The following is a 15,057-nucleotide window of genomic DNA, read 5'->3' as shown; positions in this document are numbered from 1 at the left end:
GGGGGTCCCCCTAGCAATTGGGGATTTCAAAAGCCTCTGGGGGTATAGGCAGTGGGTGACCAAGCAGACGTGGTGTGGGTGAAGGCTGGGTTCCTGGCTGTGACGATGGGCAATGATAGACATGACTGGGCATCTTTTAACAACATAAGGGCACAAGTATGGGATGCCTTGCAGAGAACCTTCCCCGATACCCCAGATCTACACTATGTTATGCAATGTACTATGGGGGACGAGGAGGAGGCTCCACAGTTCATTCTTCAAATGCAGGATATGTGGTTGTCGGAGACGGGTACAGCATGGGACCAATCCACCTCCCTATTATATTTCATTATCAAGAAAGGCTTCCCAAAGGAGGTACAGAAGTCCCTTGATAAAATTGCTGGGATAGAAGCCAAAGGATGGCCAGAAATCCAGAGCATTATAGTACATCACTGTAGAAGGATCAAAGAAAGGGGAAAAAAAGGGTATTAGCAGATGAAGAAAGCTAGTTCAGAGCAAGTTAGTGAAGGTTGCAGCATAAACGGCGACACCGCCCCAAGATCGGCAAGGAGAAGAGGGGGGAATTATAGCATTACAAGCCAGAATGGCAGCTACATGGGCAGACAATGGTCGAGAGCAATGGGGCGGAGAAGAGCAGTACACAGGACCACAGTGGACAGGAAGACCTGCAAGAGGAAGAGGTGGGTACAGAGGGCAGCGTGGAGGAGGATATGTAGGGCAAGGACCCAGGGGAGGAGGACAAGGTGCATGTTGGTCATATGGAAGGTGGGGTCACTTTGCGAGGGAATGTTGTATCCGTCCTATGGCCAACTATCAGAATAATCAGGGATACCAGTATGGACACCCGCATCCAGGTAGCCCATATGGATTGCCCATGGGAGGATATGCGCAGGATGAGCAAAGCGATAACAGATACGCAACAGGGCCTAGTGCGCCCAGACAACCACCACAAAACATGCAGACACGTTTTACGCGTCAAAACCAAATGACACACACTTATGTCAACCCCTTTGTTACAACTGCATATGGTGCACGGAACAGACACTCACCCAGACTAGGACAGCCCACAGAGAGCCTTTGCGTGTCCAGTCCTATCCACTACCTTACACCCAGACGAGGAACCACTGGTGGGGGCAGAGATAGGAAACAAGCAGTACATCTTTATGCTGGACTTGGGGGCGGAGAATTCATGTCTATGTGAAGGCAGGTTTCCTCTATCTGGTAAAAATCCCGAGATGCAGGAATTCTCTGGGGCTGTGGTCACGGTTCCGTACTCTAAAGATTTGGATGTAAAGATAGGGGAAGGACAGTGAGAACACCCCTATTGTACCATGAGGAGTCACCTGTACATTTATTGGGAAGGGACCTTCTCAGCAATTTAAATATGACAATTGCATTCACAGAAAGAGGTGTGGTATTCTCTACACCCGGCATGTGCCCTCTATGGCCAATGCTAATAATACAAACAATAGCAAACAAAACAGAAGTGCGAGGGATTCCCACCAATGCAAATATGTTAATATATGGCATACATGTATTGGCAAGAGTAGTGCCAGAAATAACACGGAAAGAGTGGCGAGTACCTTCTGATTTTGTTTTCTGCCCAGTAGCAACAACCGAAATACTACCTGGAACAGTGCTCTCATTAGACTTGCAGGGAGTGCAGGTGTCAGTAGAGCGTATAGTGGCAATTGGACTGGACGCGCACGGGTCTGAATGGCGAGCAGTGTTATGTATATATCCAAACAAAGCTTTGGGCAAATTGACAGATGAGGAATTGTTCACTGACGATGACCATGACGGAGAAATAATAATGGAAATGATGCATGCCCTGTGACATAATGGTACAGAACAGATGGGTCACGTACCCCCTCATGGCTATCGTCAGTGCACCAATGTAATTTTTCAATACAGACTTGCAGCAGGTACCACCGAATTTATGGACCACCAATCCCCATGATGTAGAGTTATTGATGTAGGGTTATTAAAAGAAGTGAGCCCAATAAGGATACAAATAAAGTCAGGGCAGTGCTGCCCAGGGTAAAACAATACCCTGTATCTAGAGAAACAGAGGAAGGAATACGAGAAACAATACATGCATTACTTAAACAAGGTATCATTTTCCCCTCCAGCTCTCCATGCAATACTGCAATGTATCCGATTAAAAAAGCAAAGGGGGGTCGTGGAGCATGGTAATGATATTGTCCAAAAAGAATTCCCTCTTGTTCCAAACCCAGCGTCCATCTTGTGCAGAATCCCTAAGAAGGAAACCCATTTTACTGTAGTGGATTTGAAAATCGCCTTCTTCTCTCTACCCCTTGACCCAGACTAACAATACCTGACAGCATTCACACTAGGGGGGAGAACATAAGAACATTGTAGATTGCCCCAGGGGTACTGTGAAAGCCCTAGCATTTTCAACATTATATTGCACGAAGACCTTGGCAACATTGCTGTCCAAAATACAATTATTCAGTATGTGGATGACCTGCTAATATGTAGTGAGGGAGAAGACATGTGCAGGAAGGATTCCGTCCAATTACTTACCTTATTTGCCCACAAGGGGTACAAGGTGGACAAAAGCAAACTCCAATATTGTCTTGCAGAAGTATTGTATCTGGGAAAGCTGATCTCGAAAGGTTGGAAAGAGAATAATTTGAGATAGGGCTGCAACAGTAAGAGCAACAACAAGGCCTCACACAGTAAAAGACATGCAAAAATTCCTTGGCATATGTAATTATTGCCGAGCATGGATATTAGACTATGCCGCCTACACAAGACCATTTCTACAAGGGCTAAAAGAAGCAAAGAAATATAACAAACCAATAACATGGACACCTGAAATGTGCACTGCCTTTATCACACTAAAGGACCTGATTTGTACAGCACCCGTACTTGCTACACCAGATTTTGAACAGGAATTCTTCTTATTTTCCCACTCAAATGGAACATTAATGACTGCAGTACTGACACCAAAAACCTCATTAGGCCACAAGCCACTTGCATACTACAGCAGCACTCTTGATTCCATGATGCATGGTCACTTTGCTTGCAAACAGGCTCTTGCCACAGGTGCCTTTGCCATTGAAAAAAGCTCTACCATTGTTATGGGATGTTCTCAGACCCTGTTTGTGGAACACTCCCTATTCGCAATACTTGAACGGTGCAAATCTACCTTGACCACCCAGAGAGCAACAGCATATGAAATTATCATATCAAGCCCAAACATTCATGTAGTACGTTGTAAAACAGTAAATCCAGCCACCTTTCTCACAAAACCAAGTACAGTAGAAGACATGGAAAATCACGATTGCACCACATATGAAGGGGAAGGAGACGACATTCCCAAAGCAAGTGAAAATGCACTAAGTGAAGGAGATGTGTATTTTGTAGATGAGTCAGCTTCAATTTGCCCGGAAACAGGTGAAAAACGTGGGAGCAGCAGTAGTAAGATTGGAAGAAGGAGAAAATGAAATACTGGTACAAAAATGTTTGCCCATGCACTACTCAGCACAAGCTGCCGAATTGGTAGCACTAATAGACACACTCCATGCAGCTAAGGGTTGTGCAGTGACGATTTATTCAGACTCTGCATACGTAACCACTGCGGCACATGCTGGGTTGTTTAGGTGGAGAAGAAGGGGATTCAAGAGAGCAGACGGGTAGCCAGTACAACATGCTTTTGGATGAACTGAGAAAAGCACTCACAGAAAACCTCAAAACGGCACAACCTCAAAACCGCTGCCTGCAGAATGTGTGCAGAAAAGTAAAACAGAAGAACAAAGGGAAGATGGGTATAATGCCCTACCAATATCCCAAATAATTGAATTACAAAAGAGAGCTCCCCCCACAGAGCAGGACCTATGGTTAAAAAGGGGCAGTACACAGTCACCAACTGACCTCCTTTGGAGACAGAATGCAACGAGAAAGGTGGTAATGCCCATAGAGTTATTACAAGTAGCATTCCAACAATTGCATTTCCCTGCCCACACAACAAAACAACAGATAGCTGCAGACATTCAGAAAGACTGGTTTGTTCCAAACCTCCAAGAATACCTCACTAAAATGTCTAAAATGTCTATGAAATGTATTACGAGTCAGACATACAGCACAGGAATGACCCTCTGAACACTACGAGGAACAATGCCCCGCCCCATTGTACCTTTCCGTGAGCTGCACATTGACTACGCAGACATGGGAGAAAGGTGCAATAGAGCTAGATACTTAATAGTGGTGGTCTTCCCCTTTTCACGTTGGGTGGAAGCAGGTCCTTGTGCCCACCCAGACGCGAAATGCACAGCGAAATCTTTGGTAAGAGAGGTTTTCCCACGTTGGGGAATATGTGATGTCTTTCGCTCCAACAACGGAACACATTTTGTTAATGATTTATTCAAGGAAGTAACTGTACTATTGGGGATAAAACATAAAATGTGCTCAATTTATCATCCACAAGCAAACAGAAGTGTCGAGAAGATCAACAGACTCCTTAAGAGTAGATTATCAAAATGATGTCACACTCTCAAGAAAAAATGGGTCTACTGCTTGCCTTTGGCCCTCTTCCAACTCTGCACACAGCCTAGCAAAGACCACCACTTGTCCCCCCACGAGATAGTAACAGGGAGACACATGCAGACACCACTATCCCCAGTAACATGAATGTCAGATGCCCACAAAACAGCAACAATATTAGGGGAAAAGTTCGAAGAATACTTAACACAACTGACATGAGCGTTGAGAAGCATTTCCAAGCATATAACACCACCCTTCACACAAGATAATCAGACAGACACAAGAACAGCAGATACTGATAGACCCTCAAAACAACAAATTCCTGGAGAATTAGTATACATCTGTAGCTTTGTGAGAAGATGGAATTCTCCAAGATTTCATGTCCCTTATGAAGTAGTATATTGCACTGCTTCAGCAGTAAAGGTAAAGGGCCTGAAATATTGGATCCATCTAACAGGTGTCAGGAAATCACATGACAGCGTAGCACCACAGACAGTGACACCAGAGGAACATGAAGTAGCAGTGCCTTAATGAAAATATTGAGTAGGGAAAAAGTAACTGCTAAGCTACTAAAACGACTAAAATAATGGGTTTAAGAAGAGACTAATGAATATACTGTATAAATGACAACTCCCCCCTCTCTCTCTCTCTCTCTCTCTCTCTCTCTCTCTCTCTCTCTCCCTCTCTATCCTAAGTATAAAGTATTATCAACAAATGTGAACATGTTTTACCGCTATAAATGCACTTAACCCACTTTATTCCACTCTATAGGAGCAACAATGACCGACACAAGACCTCTGAATACCTGAATACAGACAGAAGAGAGTTAGATAGCAGTAGAGATACTGTTAGTGCCAATAGAGCTTACTCGTATGATTGTGGTCTTTACTTTGTTGCAATTGTCTTTTCAATATTATGATTGTGTTTGGGTTTATACTGGGGTTTGTCTTTTATCATTGATAATATAAAAGAAGGGGGGAAGAGGGAAAACTGATACAAGAAGGTACTAAGCTAATATGGGATAGGGTAAAATTGATAAGGGACCATGATACTCCTGCAATTCTCACCATGTTGCATAGGAACCGTACAATTGACCTTTTCAAGCATGGATTGCCTATAATGAATACCAGTGAAAATGTAATATATGTATATGATGATGATCGACTAACTGCAGAAGCATTCATAGCACCACACACTCATTTACAGACAACCTCTGATCCTACTTGAAATGTTGAATTCATGTACACCATGTCCCAAGCTACCACACTGGCTACTCCTCCAGATACACAGTATGAGCCGTATAATAATAATGATGAGGAAATGTTGAACACTGGTATTTTTTCTATCTATTTCCAGAATGCTGTGTCTGCTCATAAGGGAGGAGGAAAAGGGGAATACAACAGCATAAATATGACACTTATCATGGCCTGGGATTAGATGCAATTGAAGACCCCTGTCACCCAGAACAATCCAACAAATGGCACTCAGATATAAGCACCACTGGCAAGCAAGCCACTAATGAAAGCTCGTATGTGTGTTCGCTGATCCCCCATGCACCAGGAACACCTAAGGTTTTAGTGCCGCAAGAAACTCCCATAGTGGAAGCCCAGTGTCTCCTTCATCTTGCACTGTGTAGAATTCGAAGTACCTTCCAGGCACACACAGTTAAACCACAATTACTCCCTCCTGACGAAAAGTTATGCAAAAAGAAGCCAGAAGGTGCTAGATGTTTCAAGGAGCAGTTCTTTGAAATAAAAGGAACTATGTTTACTGAAAGCAAATGGCATGATGCAACAGTGATGTGCAAGGCTGAAGCACTACGCGAGCAGACAGACGAGAGACTGAAGTGGATGGAAGATGCATGCGCAGGAATGTGGTCTAAACACATAACAAAACTTGTTTGGGTCACAGCTCTTGAGAAACCAATCAAAATAGAGCATGAAGCCGAGAAGGCCTTTGACCGAGTGGAATGGTCTCTCCTATTCAAAATCTTGAAGTGCATGGGGTTTGGGGAACAGTACATTGCGAGCATCAGAGCAAACTATAACTCCCCATCCAGTAGAATAGTCATTAACGGCGAGGTTACGGATAAGGTAATTATATCAAGAGGAACGAAACAGGGATGCCCCCTTTCACCTTTACTGTACGCTCTGTTCTTAGAACCCCTCCTAATAAAAATACGGGAGTCAACTCACATTAAAGGGATAGATATGGCTGGACAGCAACATAAAGTGATCGCCTACGCGGATGACATGCTAATAACCCTAGAAGACCCCGAATCCACTCTATCAGCAGCGGTGAGGGAATTAGAAAACTATGGGGCCATCTCAGGTCTAAAAATTAATAGGAAAAAATCAGAGATCCTAATCCTGGCAGGCGACAGAGCAAACATAGAAAGGGAAGCGAAGATGCAGGACCTTAAGATCGTAGAAAAAGGTATAAAATATCTGGGAATTATAGTACCACAAAAAATTGAGCAATTCTAAGGGGAAAACTACCCGCCGCTAATCACAAACATTCGAAGGGAACTAGGCAGATGGAACCCACTACAGATTTCGTGGTGGGGCAGAATGCAATCAATCAAGATGACAGCCCTCCCAAGGGTCCTCTACTATTTCCAGGCTATCCCGGTGGGGGTCCCCGACACTTTTTTCAAGACCCTAACCAAATTGGTATCATCCTTTGTATGGAAAGGGAAAACGCCCAGGATAGCAAAGATGGTCCTCACGGCCCCAACCAGAGATGGGGGGATGGTGCTCCCACATTTTAAAAAATGTTATCAGGCGGCACAGCTCAAAGTCTTGAGGGAATGGGTAAGGGAGAACCCGCAACAGATATGGGCCAAACAAGATAGAGCGGTAGCAAGGACCCCACTGGTAGAACTTCTTTGGAAACAGAGGCAGCACAGACATGAAAACTTAAGAATTAGCGAAATAATGAGGACCACGCTGAAAGCATGGGACTGCCAAACACGAATAGGTATTATCACCACAGAGCTGGGACCCTTTACACCCATTTGTAGAAATCCACAATTTCCCCCGGGGACGGAACTAGGGGCGTATGACCGCTGGGAAGAGGAGGGCATAACTAAAATTGGCGAAATGTTCGCAGGCAAGGAAATTATTTCACTAGAATCCTGCTTTACAGGCTTAACTCTCCCCAAAGGTGAGAGATATAGATATGAGCAGCTGAAACACTGGCTAAACTCCCCGAATATCACTGAGGCAGCAACCAGAAATCTCACTGCTTTCGAGACATACATCATTTCCAACACGGGGGAGAAAAAGTGGGTGTCAACTCTGTATAAATATATAAAAACACAAGGGGAGGACATTAAATGGTCATATAGAATAAAGTGGGGCAGAACGCTGGGGAGGGAACCAACAGATAGACAATGGCAGGACCTATGGAAGCTGATCCCCAAGATGACCCGCTCGGCACAAACCAGGGAGATGTGGGTCAAAATTATGACACAGTGGCACTATACTCCAGAGAGGCTCCACTCCATGTACCCAAACACGTCAAATCAATGCTGGAGAGGATGTGATGAAGTGGGATCATGGAGACATATTTGGTGGGACTGTGAGGGTATTAAACCCTTTTGGGAAGAAATTAGAAACGATTTGGGCAAAGTTTTTCCAGATGTGGGGTTGCTTGGGGAGGAAGTCTGGCTCTGTGGAATCAGAGATGATACAGCAAGGCTATACAGTAAATCACAATGGAGAGCCTTCATGGGACTTCTCATTGCGGCATGGACCACTATAGCACAGATGTGGAATTACAAGGATACCCCACTGAAATACACATGGCTGCAAAAAGTATGGGCCCACATAACAATGGAGAAAATCACCCACAAAATCCAAGGGAACAGAGACAAATTCGGAAAGGAATGGGAAGGGACCTTGCAATACCTCCAGTCAGACTTTATGGAACAGTGGTGCCCCCATAATACATAATATCAAAGTTTCGGACATCTTCAACGCATAATTGAAACTAGAGACAATATGAGCTCATCCGACCAAAGGGGAGGGAGGGGGGAGGTCGAAGGGAATGTTAATAATGTTTAATGTTATTTCTTTGATTGTATTTATGTAAAAAAAAAAAATACAAGTTTAAAAAAAAAAAAATAGAGCATGAAGACACATTCGAGCTTTGCTTTCGTGTAGAAGGAAAAGTGGCCCTGGGATCAATCAAACATTGCAATAGAACACTTGTCATCCCTGATATGCGAAAAGGTACTGCTGCTTTGATGGACAATTATTGGGTCTGCGGCAACCAGGCATACTTGCATCTCCCACAATCATGGGAAGGCGATTGTGCTCTGGCATCGCTGCATTCTGCCCTGATGGTGATTCCAGAGAGTCATGTCCAGGGGAAGAGGGAGCACACCAGACTGTCATCGGCACCCCAGTCAACAAAGGAAAAAAAACCCGTACATAATCTATTTACAGAGAACCAGCTGCAAGATCAGGTATCGCGCATAAAAAGAGCACCCAACTACCTCTCTCGAGACTCTTCCGACCTCCTCGCTCAGATACCTGATCAATAAAAGTTGTTTCACTCAGCAGAGACATTCTTTGCATCACTCATACCAAGCATTCAAGCTCAAGCAAATGCCAAATGGTTGTAAATAGTAAGATGGGAGCTGATCCAACTGGCTAACAACACTGAGGAAGGGTTCAACGTCATCAAGGTGGAACTTAGAGCCCTGCAGTTAATGATGATGCAGAATCGCTATGTCTTGGACCTCCTCAGAGCAATGGAAGGTAGTGTTTGCCAAAAAATCGGGAGCGCATGTTGCACTTTTATACCTTCTTCAGATCCCGACAACTGGACACTGTCACATATGATTGCTGCTGTGCACAACCTCGGAGCAAGAATGAGGAAGGAGGGTGGGGTCCAGCCCAGTGATTGGTTTGACACAGTATTCGACTAGGTACAATCATGGTTCGGGACTGCAATGAAGCTGCTGGTTCCCATCATCGTTTTCCTGCTGCTCATTTTCTGTGTGTGCCAGGTAGGGGTTCGATGCTGTGCTAAAGCAATCCCTAGTAGTGCTATGATGATGGTGACAGTGGGTAACCCAAATAAGTTGCCTTGCAATACTAGGGAAGCGCAAGTACAAACAGGTGAAAATAACAAGCCCAAATACTTCATGAATGCTGTATACGACACAGGAGATGTAGGAGATAACCTGTGGCACACAAACATTGACAAACCCCAAGATTTAGAGAACCATCAGGAGGTATGAGTGGATCTAGCTGGGGATGGGGCTTGTATCTATATAACAGGCACCCCTTAAGAATATGCTTGAAGGGGCGAAAGTCTGAGAAATGTATGCTGTGCATGAATGCCAATAAAAGGCACTCCAGCACGGGATGCAGCGGTAAAGAAAGCAGAAGAATGCAGATGTACGGGTCAAAGGTATTCGTTACTTTAGTGGCAACAAAAGCGAGGAAATGTCAGGAAGGAAAGGTATTTTCAGACCCGCCTGACATTCCCACGTGAAATGGATTTTGTGTTTACCCAAACGGTGGGAGACGTCCCCACGTTTGTTTGTCTGTCCTAATAATTTGGCCTCAGTGTAATCACAAAAAAGGCAGTAAACAAAGCCATCTTGGGAGACGTACGGACTCGATTTTGTGCCACCCTAAAACACCATCTTTTTCTAGGCCACATCATGATTTCTAAAAAGCCATCTCTCCCTCTGTCCAGTGCTGCGCACAGAAATCCCAGCCTCCCCCGCCACCTCCTGGCAGCTCTGCACAGAACCATTGCTCATGGAAGCGCATGACCATGTATTGTTGCAAATATCCAGTACCCTTCTCTCTTCCTCTGAGCTCATTGCCCTGCGTGTGACCGGAGAATACCCTGGCCTGCATGCTCATTCGTCTCCACAAACCTGCCTGTGCCACCTCATCCTCCACTTTTAGAAGTTACAGTTTATAGACTCTTTGCCCCTCCACTCTCTTTGAACGTAACTGCTGGAAGACCCTTCCCCATGGACCACCCTAAATTGCCCACCATATACCTAATCCTATGTTATCATACATCCTGCTCTGAAACTAACATCCATCCATCCATTCGTTTGAATCGTGAGGCACCAGGGAGAATTAATCACAGATAAGACCCTGTAGATAAGACACCTGGGAGAAGGGCCAAAGGAACCCTGGCCCCCATAAAAGCATGGGTTGGAATGTGCATATATCGGTCCACATTTTATAGCCTCCTCCATCTAAGTAATGGTTTCATGTCTAACATTATTATTTGCATGTCAATGGTTATTGTGTAGTTTAGATGAGTTAGAAGTGTGACATCTTGTGAACTAAGCCTGACCTTCACCCTGTGAACATTAGCCCAGCTGACCCACGGGCCAACTGAACCGCCCCAGCCACAGCAACCAATTGGAGCCTGACATCGCATACACTTCATACTGGACAATGTGGGCCGACCAACTGAATCGATTATATTGTACTATATGCCATTACGTCACTCATGACGATTCTTTGGTTCATAATGTGCTGCCTGTGTATTATTGGGCAGTGCGCTCTCAGGGCAGCAGAGTTCTCTGCCTGCACATCTTTATTGATATAAAACTTTGTTCAACTTGCAATTTATCTCCTGGTCTCATTTCCTACTGGGTTGCAGCCTTTTATTTGGTTTATTTCGTATCATGTTGGGACCAGGTGCCTCGCCCCCAACCTCACTGTCTACCGCTGACTCTGCTCTCAGCAGCCTCCACTTGTCCATCACCAATACTCTTGACATTGTTGACCCAGTCATGAGGATCTGCTTGAAACCTGCCTCTAAGTACAACACCTGGCATGACTTGCAGCCCTGAAACGAAAGTGCATGGCGGCAGAAAGGAAGTGTCAAACATCAGGCTCATCCTCTGACAAACTGGCCTCCCACCTGCTCCAAAGTCAATGCAGACTCTCCATCTGTGCCAAGGAAAGAGCCCACATATAGGCACAGGTTTCCGGTGCATCCAACAACACAGCTGAACATATTAAGATCTGCAAGGAACTAGCCAACTCTTCCGCAGTCTCTTTCCCTTCTCATTCCCAGGCCCTCTGCAATGCACTGGCCACTCACTTCGCCACCAAAACTCAGGACATCCTGAACAACCTTGTTACCCACCCTCCCAGTCCATCCCACACCCCCTTGCCTCCCTCGGACCCTCACCATCCTCCTTCCTCCTTCTCATTCCTCTCCCCTGTCACACCTGAAGAAGTTACCAGAGTTGTGCGCTCTATGAAGTTCTCTTCTAAACAGGTCTCCCCTTGCTCATCCTGGACCATCAAGGATAACATTGGCTCTCTTACCCCTGCTCTCGCAGATTTTTGCAATCACTCTTTTGTCACTGGATCTTTCCCCTCCCCCTTAAGCACTCTCTTGTGCGTCCACTCCTGAAAAAAAACATCCTTTAACCCTACCTGCCCTGCCAGCTATCGCCCTATCTCCATCATTTCCTGGGGAAGCTGCTTGAGAAGCTGGCGTTGCCCCAACTCAACTCTCACACCAAACTTGTTGGTGGCCTCCACGACCATCAATCGGGATTCGGAGCATCCAGAAGCATGGAAACTGCAATTCTGAACACCTGTGAATAACTGCTCGCATCTCTGGACTCCAACTTCCCAGCTGTCCTTATCCTTCTCAATCTCTCCTCTGAATTTGACTCAGTTAACCCTTCCATCCTCATACAAAGGCTCCACGATACACTTGGAATCTCAGAATGGGCACTGGATTGGCTGTCCTCTTTCCTCACTAACTGCTCTTCCAAAGTCATCCTGGGCCCCTTCTCCTCTCTTACTTCCATCTCCACCTGTGGTGTCCCCCAGGCCTCTATACTCTCCCTCTGGCTCTTTAACATTTGCCTTGCTCTCCTTGCATGCCTCATCTCCTCTTTCTCCTTCAACTTCCAGTGTCATGCAGATGACACACAGCTCTTCTTCAGACTCCCTGCTGACCCTCTTGCACCCCACCATCCCTGACTGCCTATCTGCCATCCAGTTCTGGTGCACCTCCAATGATCTCTGCCTCAACGACTGTAAAACTGAGATCCTTCCCAATAGAACCTCTGTTCCCTCCTTCTTCCCCTCACTCTGGCCTTCCTGCTTGGGCTCTACTCCTGCGCTTTCAACAACTGAAGCCAGAAACCTTGGAATCATCTTCAACTCCTCTCTCTCCTTCCTCCCTCACACTCAGGACATTGCCAAGAAATCCAACTATCAGCTCTTTCTTCTCAAAGGAATTTTACCTTTTCTCACTTTTCCTCAGAGGCTCAATGTGACTCAAGCCCTGGTTCTCTCTAGTCTTGACTACTGTAACAGACTCCTCCTGAATCTTCCTTCTTCCACTCTGCCACCCCTCCAGCTTATCCAGAATAGGGCAGCAAGACTTATCCTTGGCCTTAAGCCCAGGGACCGCATCTCTCCTGCAATAAAAAGTATTGACTGGCTCCCGGTCGCTGCACAGATGAAATTCAAATCCCTCTGTATCATCCACAAGGCTGTCTCTGCCGGGGACTACAATATCTTCAACTTTATCTCACTAAATACTCTCTGTCTAAACCACTTTGCTCCTCCGGCACCAACTCTTTGTGTGTGAAGCATTTTGCTAAACAGAGGGCAGGGAGTCGCCCACTTTCCCCTGCGGGCTCGATCCTTTGGAATAGCCCCCCTTCGCGCATTGAGTAGGATCTTCTCAAATTCCAGAAGCTCCTTAAAACTTTCCTCTTTTCCTCCTCCTTCCCTCCTTCTCCCCTCTGCTAATCATACAGTTGCTGAATCGGTGTCCTTGGCCCTTATGTATCCTCAGGGCCTTGACCTCCCACACCAATTCTTCCCAGCTCCTGTCTATCCACAGCACTTTGCATCTACACAACCTCCACTCTGGAGGCTCGTACTTACACCTCCCACAGCCAAGGCCATGTAGCACTCAACAGTCCTAGCTCTTTGTCTATGGCTCACCCATGAGCTCGGACTCCCCAGCACTTACCCCCTATTCCCTCTCCTTTCTGCACTTGCACATTCTGAATACTCAAAAAGCATAGTAGGTTCATCCCTCTCCCTCTTGACCATCTGCTCTTAAATATTGTGTTGTCATTTATTTCCCACCCTCGCTCCCTCATTGCCCTGTGGTCACTTTGAAACAGTATTTACTTATTCTATAAGTACCTAACAAGCAAACAATAAATAAATAAATAAACACTCCCTTTGAAAAATATTAATACTCTAGCGATCACACTATAAGATCACCCAGATGGCTACCGTACCCGTGACCTTCTCAGGCAGATTAGTAGCATCTTACAAAGCTGGAAAGATATCTCCCTAGATAGCCTTGTTTACTTGCAGGAAATTGTATTGCTCATTGCTTATGGCTCGTAGAAGAGTGGCAATTAATAGGGGGACGGGACTGTTATTCCCATGCCCCAGGAGATATATCAACAAAAACTACAATGCAAGGGACAGGTATGGATTGAAATGTTGTTAAACTTCGTTTTTTTGCCGCTAATACCGAGAGACAAAATGGTAAAGACTTGGAGAAATGGGAATAGCTCTTCTTGTCTAGATTGTATTTTTGCCTCTTATGAATTGCAAGTTTGATGGGGAATATAATATCAAATTCCTTGAATTGAGTGATCATGTGGTATTAAAAGTGGCCTTTCGTTCATATAAATAGTTTGTTACCGACGGAAGATCGAAAGAAGCAACATGCAATGACCAGGGAAATTGGATCATATGGTCACTGACGAATATTGAAAAAAATAAATGTTTTATTGACAGAGAGCATGGATCCTCCTTTGGTCTTGTTTCAGAAAAGTGATTGAGATATGGGCCTGCTCTTTCAATGCCTTATAAATGATTTTCCCCATACATTGTGTGCCCACAACTCTGCTCACGAAAATAGGTCTATATTAGATAGCAACATTCATGTGGAGAAGAAAAGCTTACGCAAACACTCACAGCTAATCTTAAAAGATAAATCTCTATTGGCCGTGGAAAAACACTTTAATGTATGATTGCTCCGCAATCGGTATAAACACTGGCTGCGAGAATATAAATGTAAATTACATACAGCAAATTGGAAAGTTATCTTTACAATCCTAAAAACACATGACTCCAAAAAATGTTGGTTTCTATACCGAATGTAATTTATGACCAAAAACCCAAAGAAATCTGCTGCATTTCTGAGCTTATGGCGTGAGTTTATTAGTGGACTTTTTTGGTCCCCTCCTATCGTTAAACAGGTTTCTACTACCCCCAGAATGATCTCTGTCCAAGAGGTCATTGATTTTGATTTTGAAGTAATATTAACCTTGATTCGTAAACTAAAATCATAAAGTGCTCTGGGGCCCAATGGTCTGGCAAATGCAGTCTATAAGGAAAATCCAGAACTATGGGATGAGCTTCTATATGCATTATATAAAAGGATCATGAATATTGCCAAAATACTCAAAAGTTGACTTATCTCCATTTTGATACCTATTCATAAGAAGAGCAACTATGCAGTACCATCAAATGTCCACCCCCTGGGCTTGTACGA

General features: G+C 44.8%; 1 long non-coding RNA gene across 1 annotated transcript in view; it reads right to left on the bottom strand.

Annotated features, from left to right (window-relative positions):
• LOC138568952 (uncharacterized) overlaps positions 1-15,057 on the bottom strand; it is a 194,521-nt gene that overhangs the window by 27,457 nt on the left and 152,007 nt on the right. The window lies entirely within an intron of this gene.

This window comes from Ambystoma mexicanum, chromosome 2q, assembly GCF_040938575.1.
Source record: "Ambystoma mexicanum isolate Mex_15411 chromosome 2q, UKY_AmexF1_1, whole genome shotgun sequence".
Lineage (NCBI taxonomy): Eukaryota > Metazoa > Chordata > Amphibia > Caudata > Ambystomatidae > Ambystoma > Ambystoma mexicanum.
Note: the sequence above shows the minus strand (reverse complement) of the source record. Positions and strands in the feature narration are given on the sequence as shown.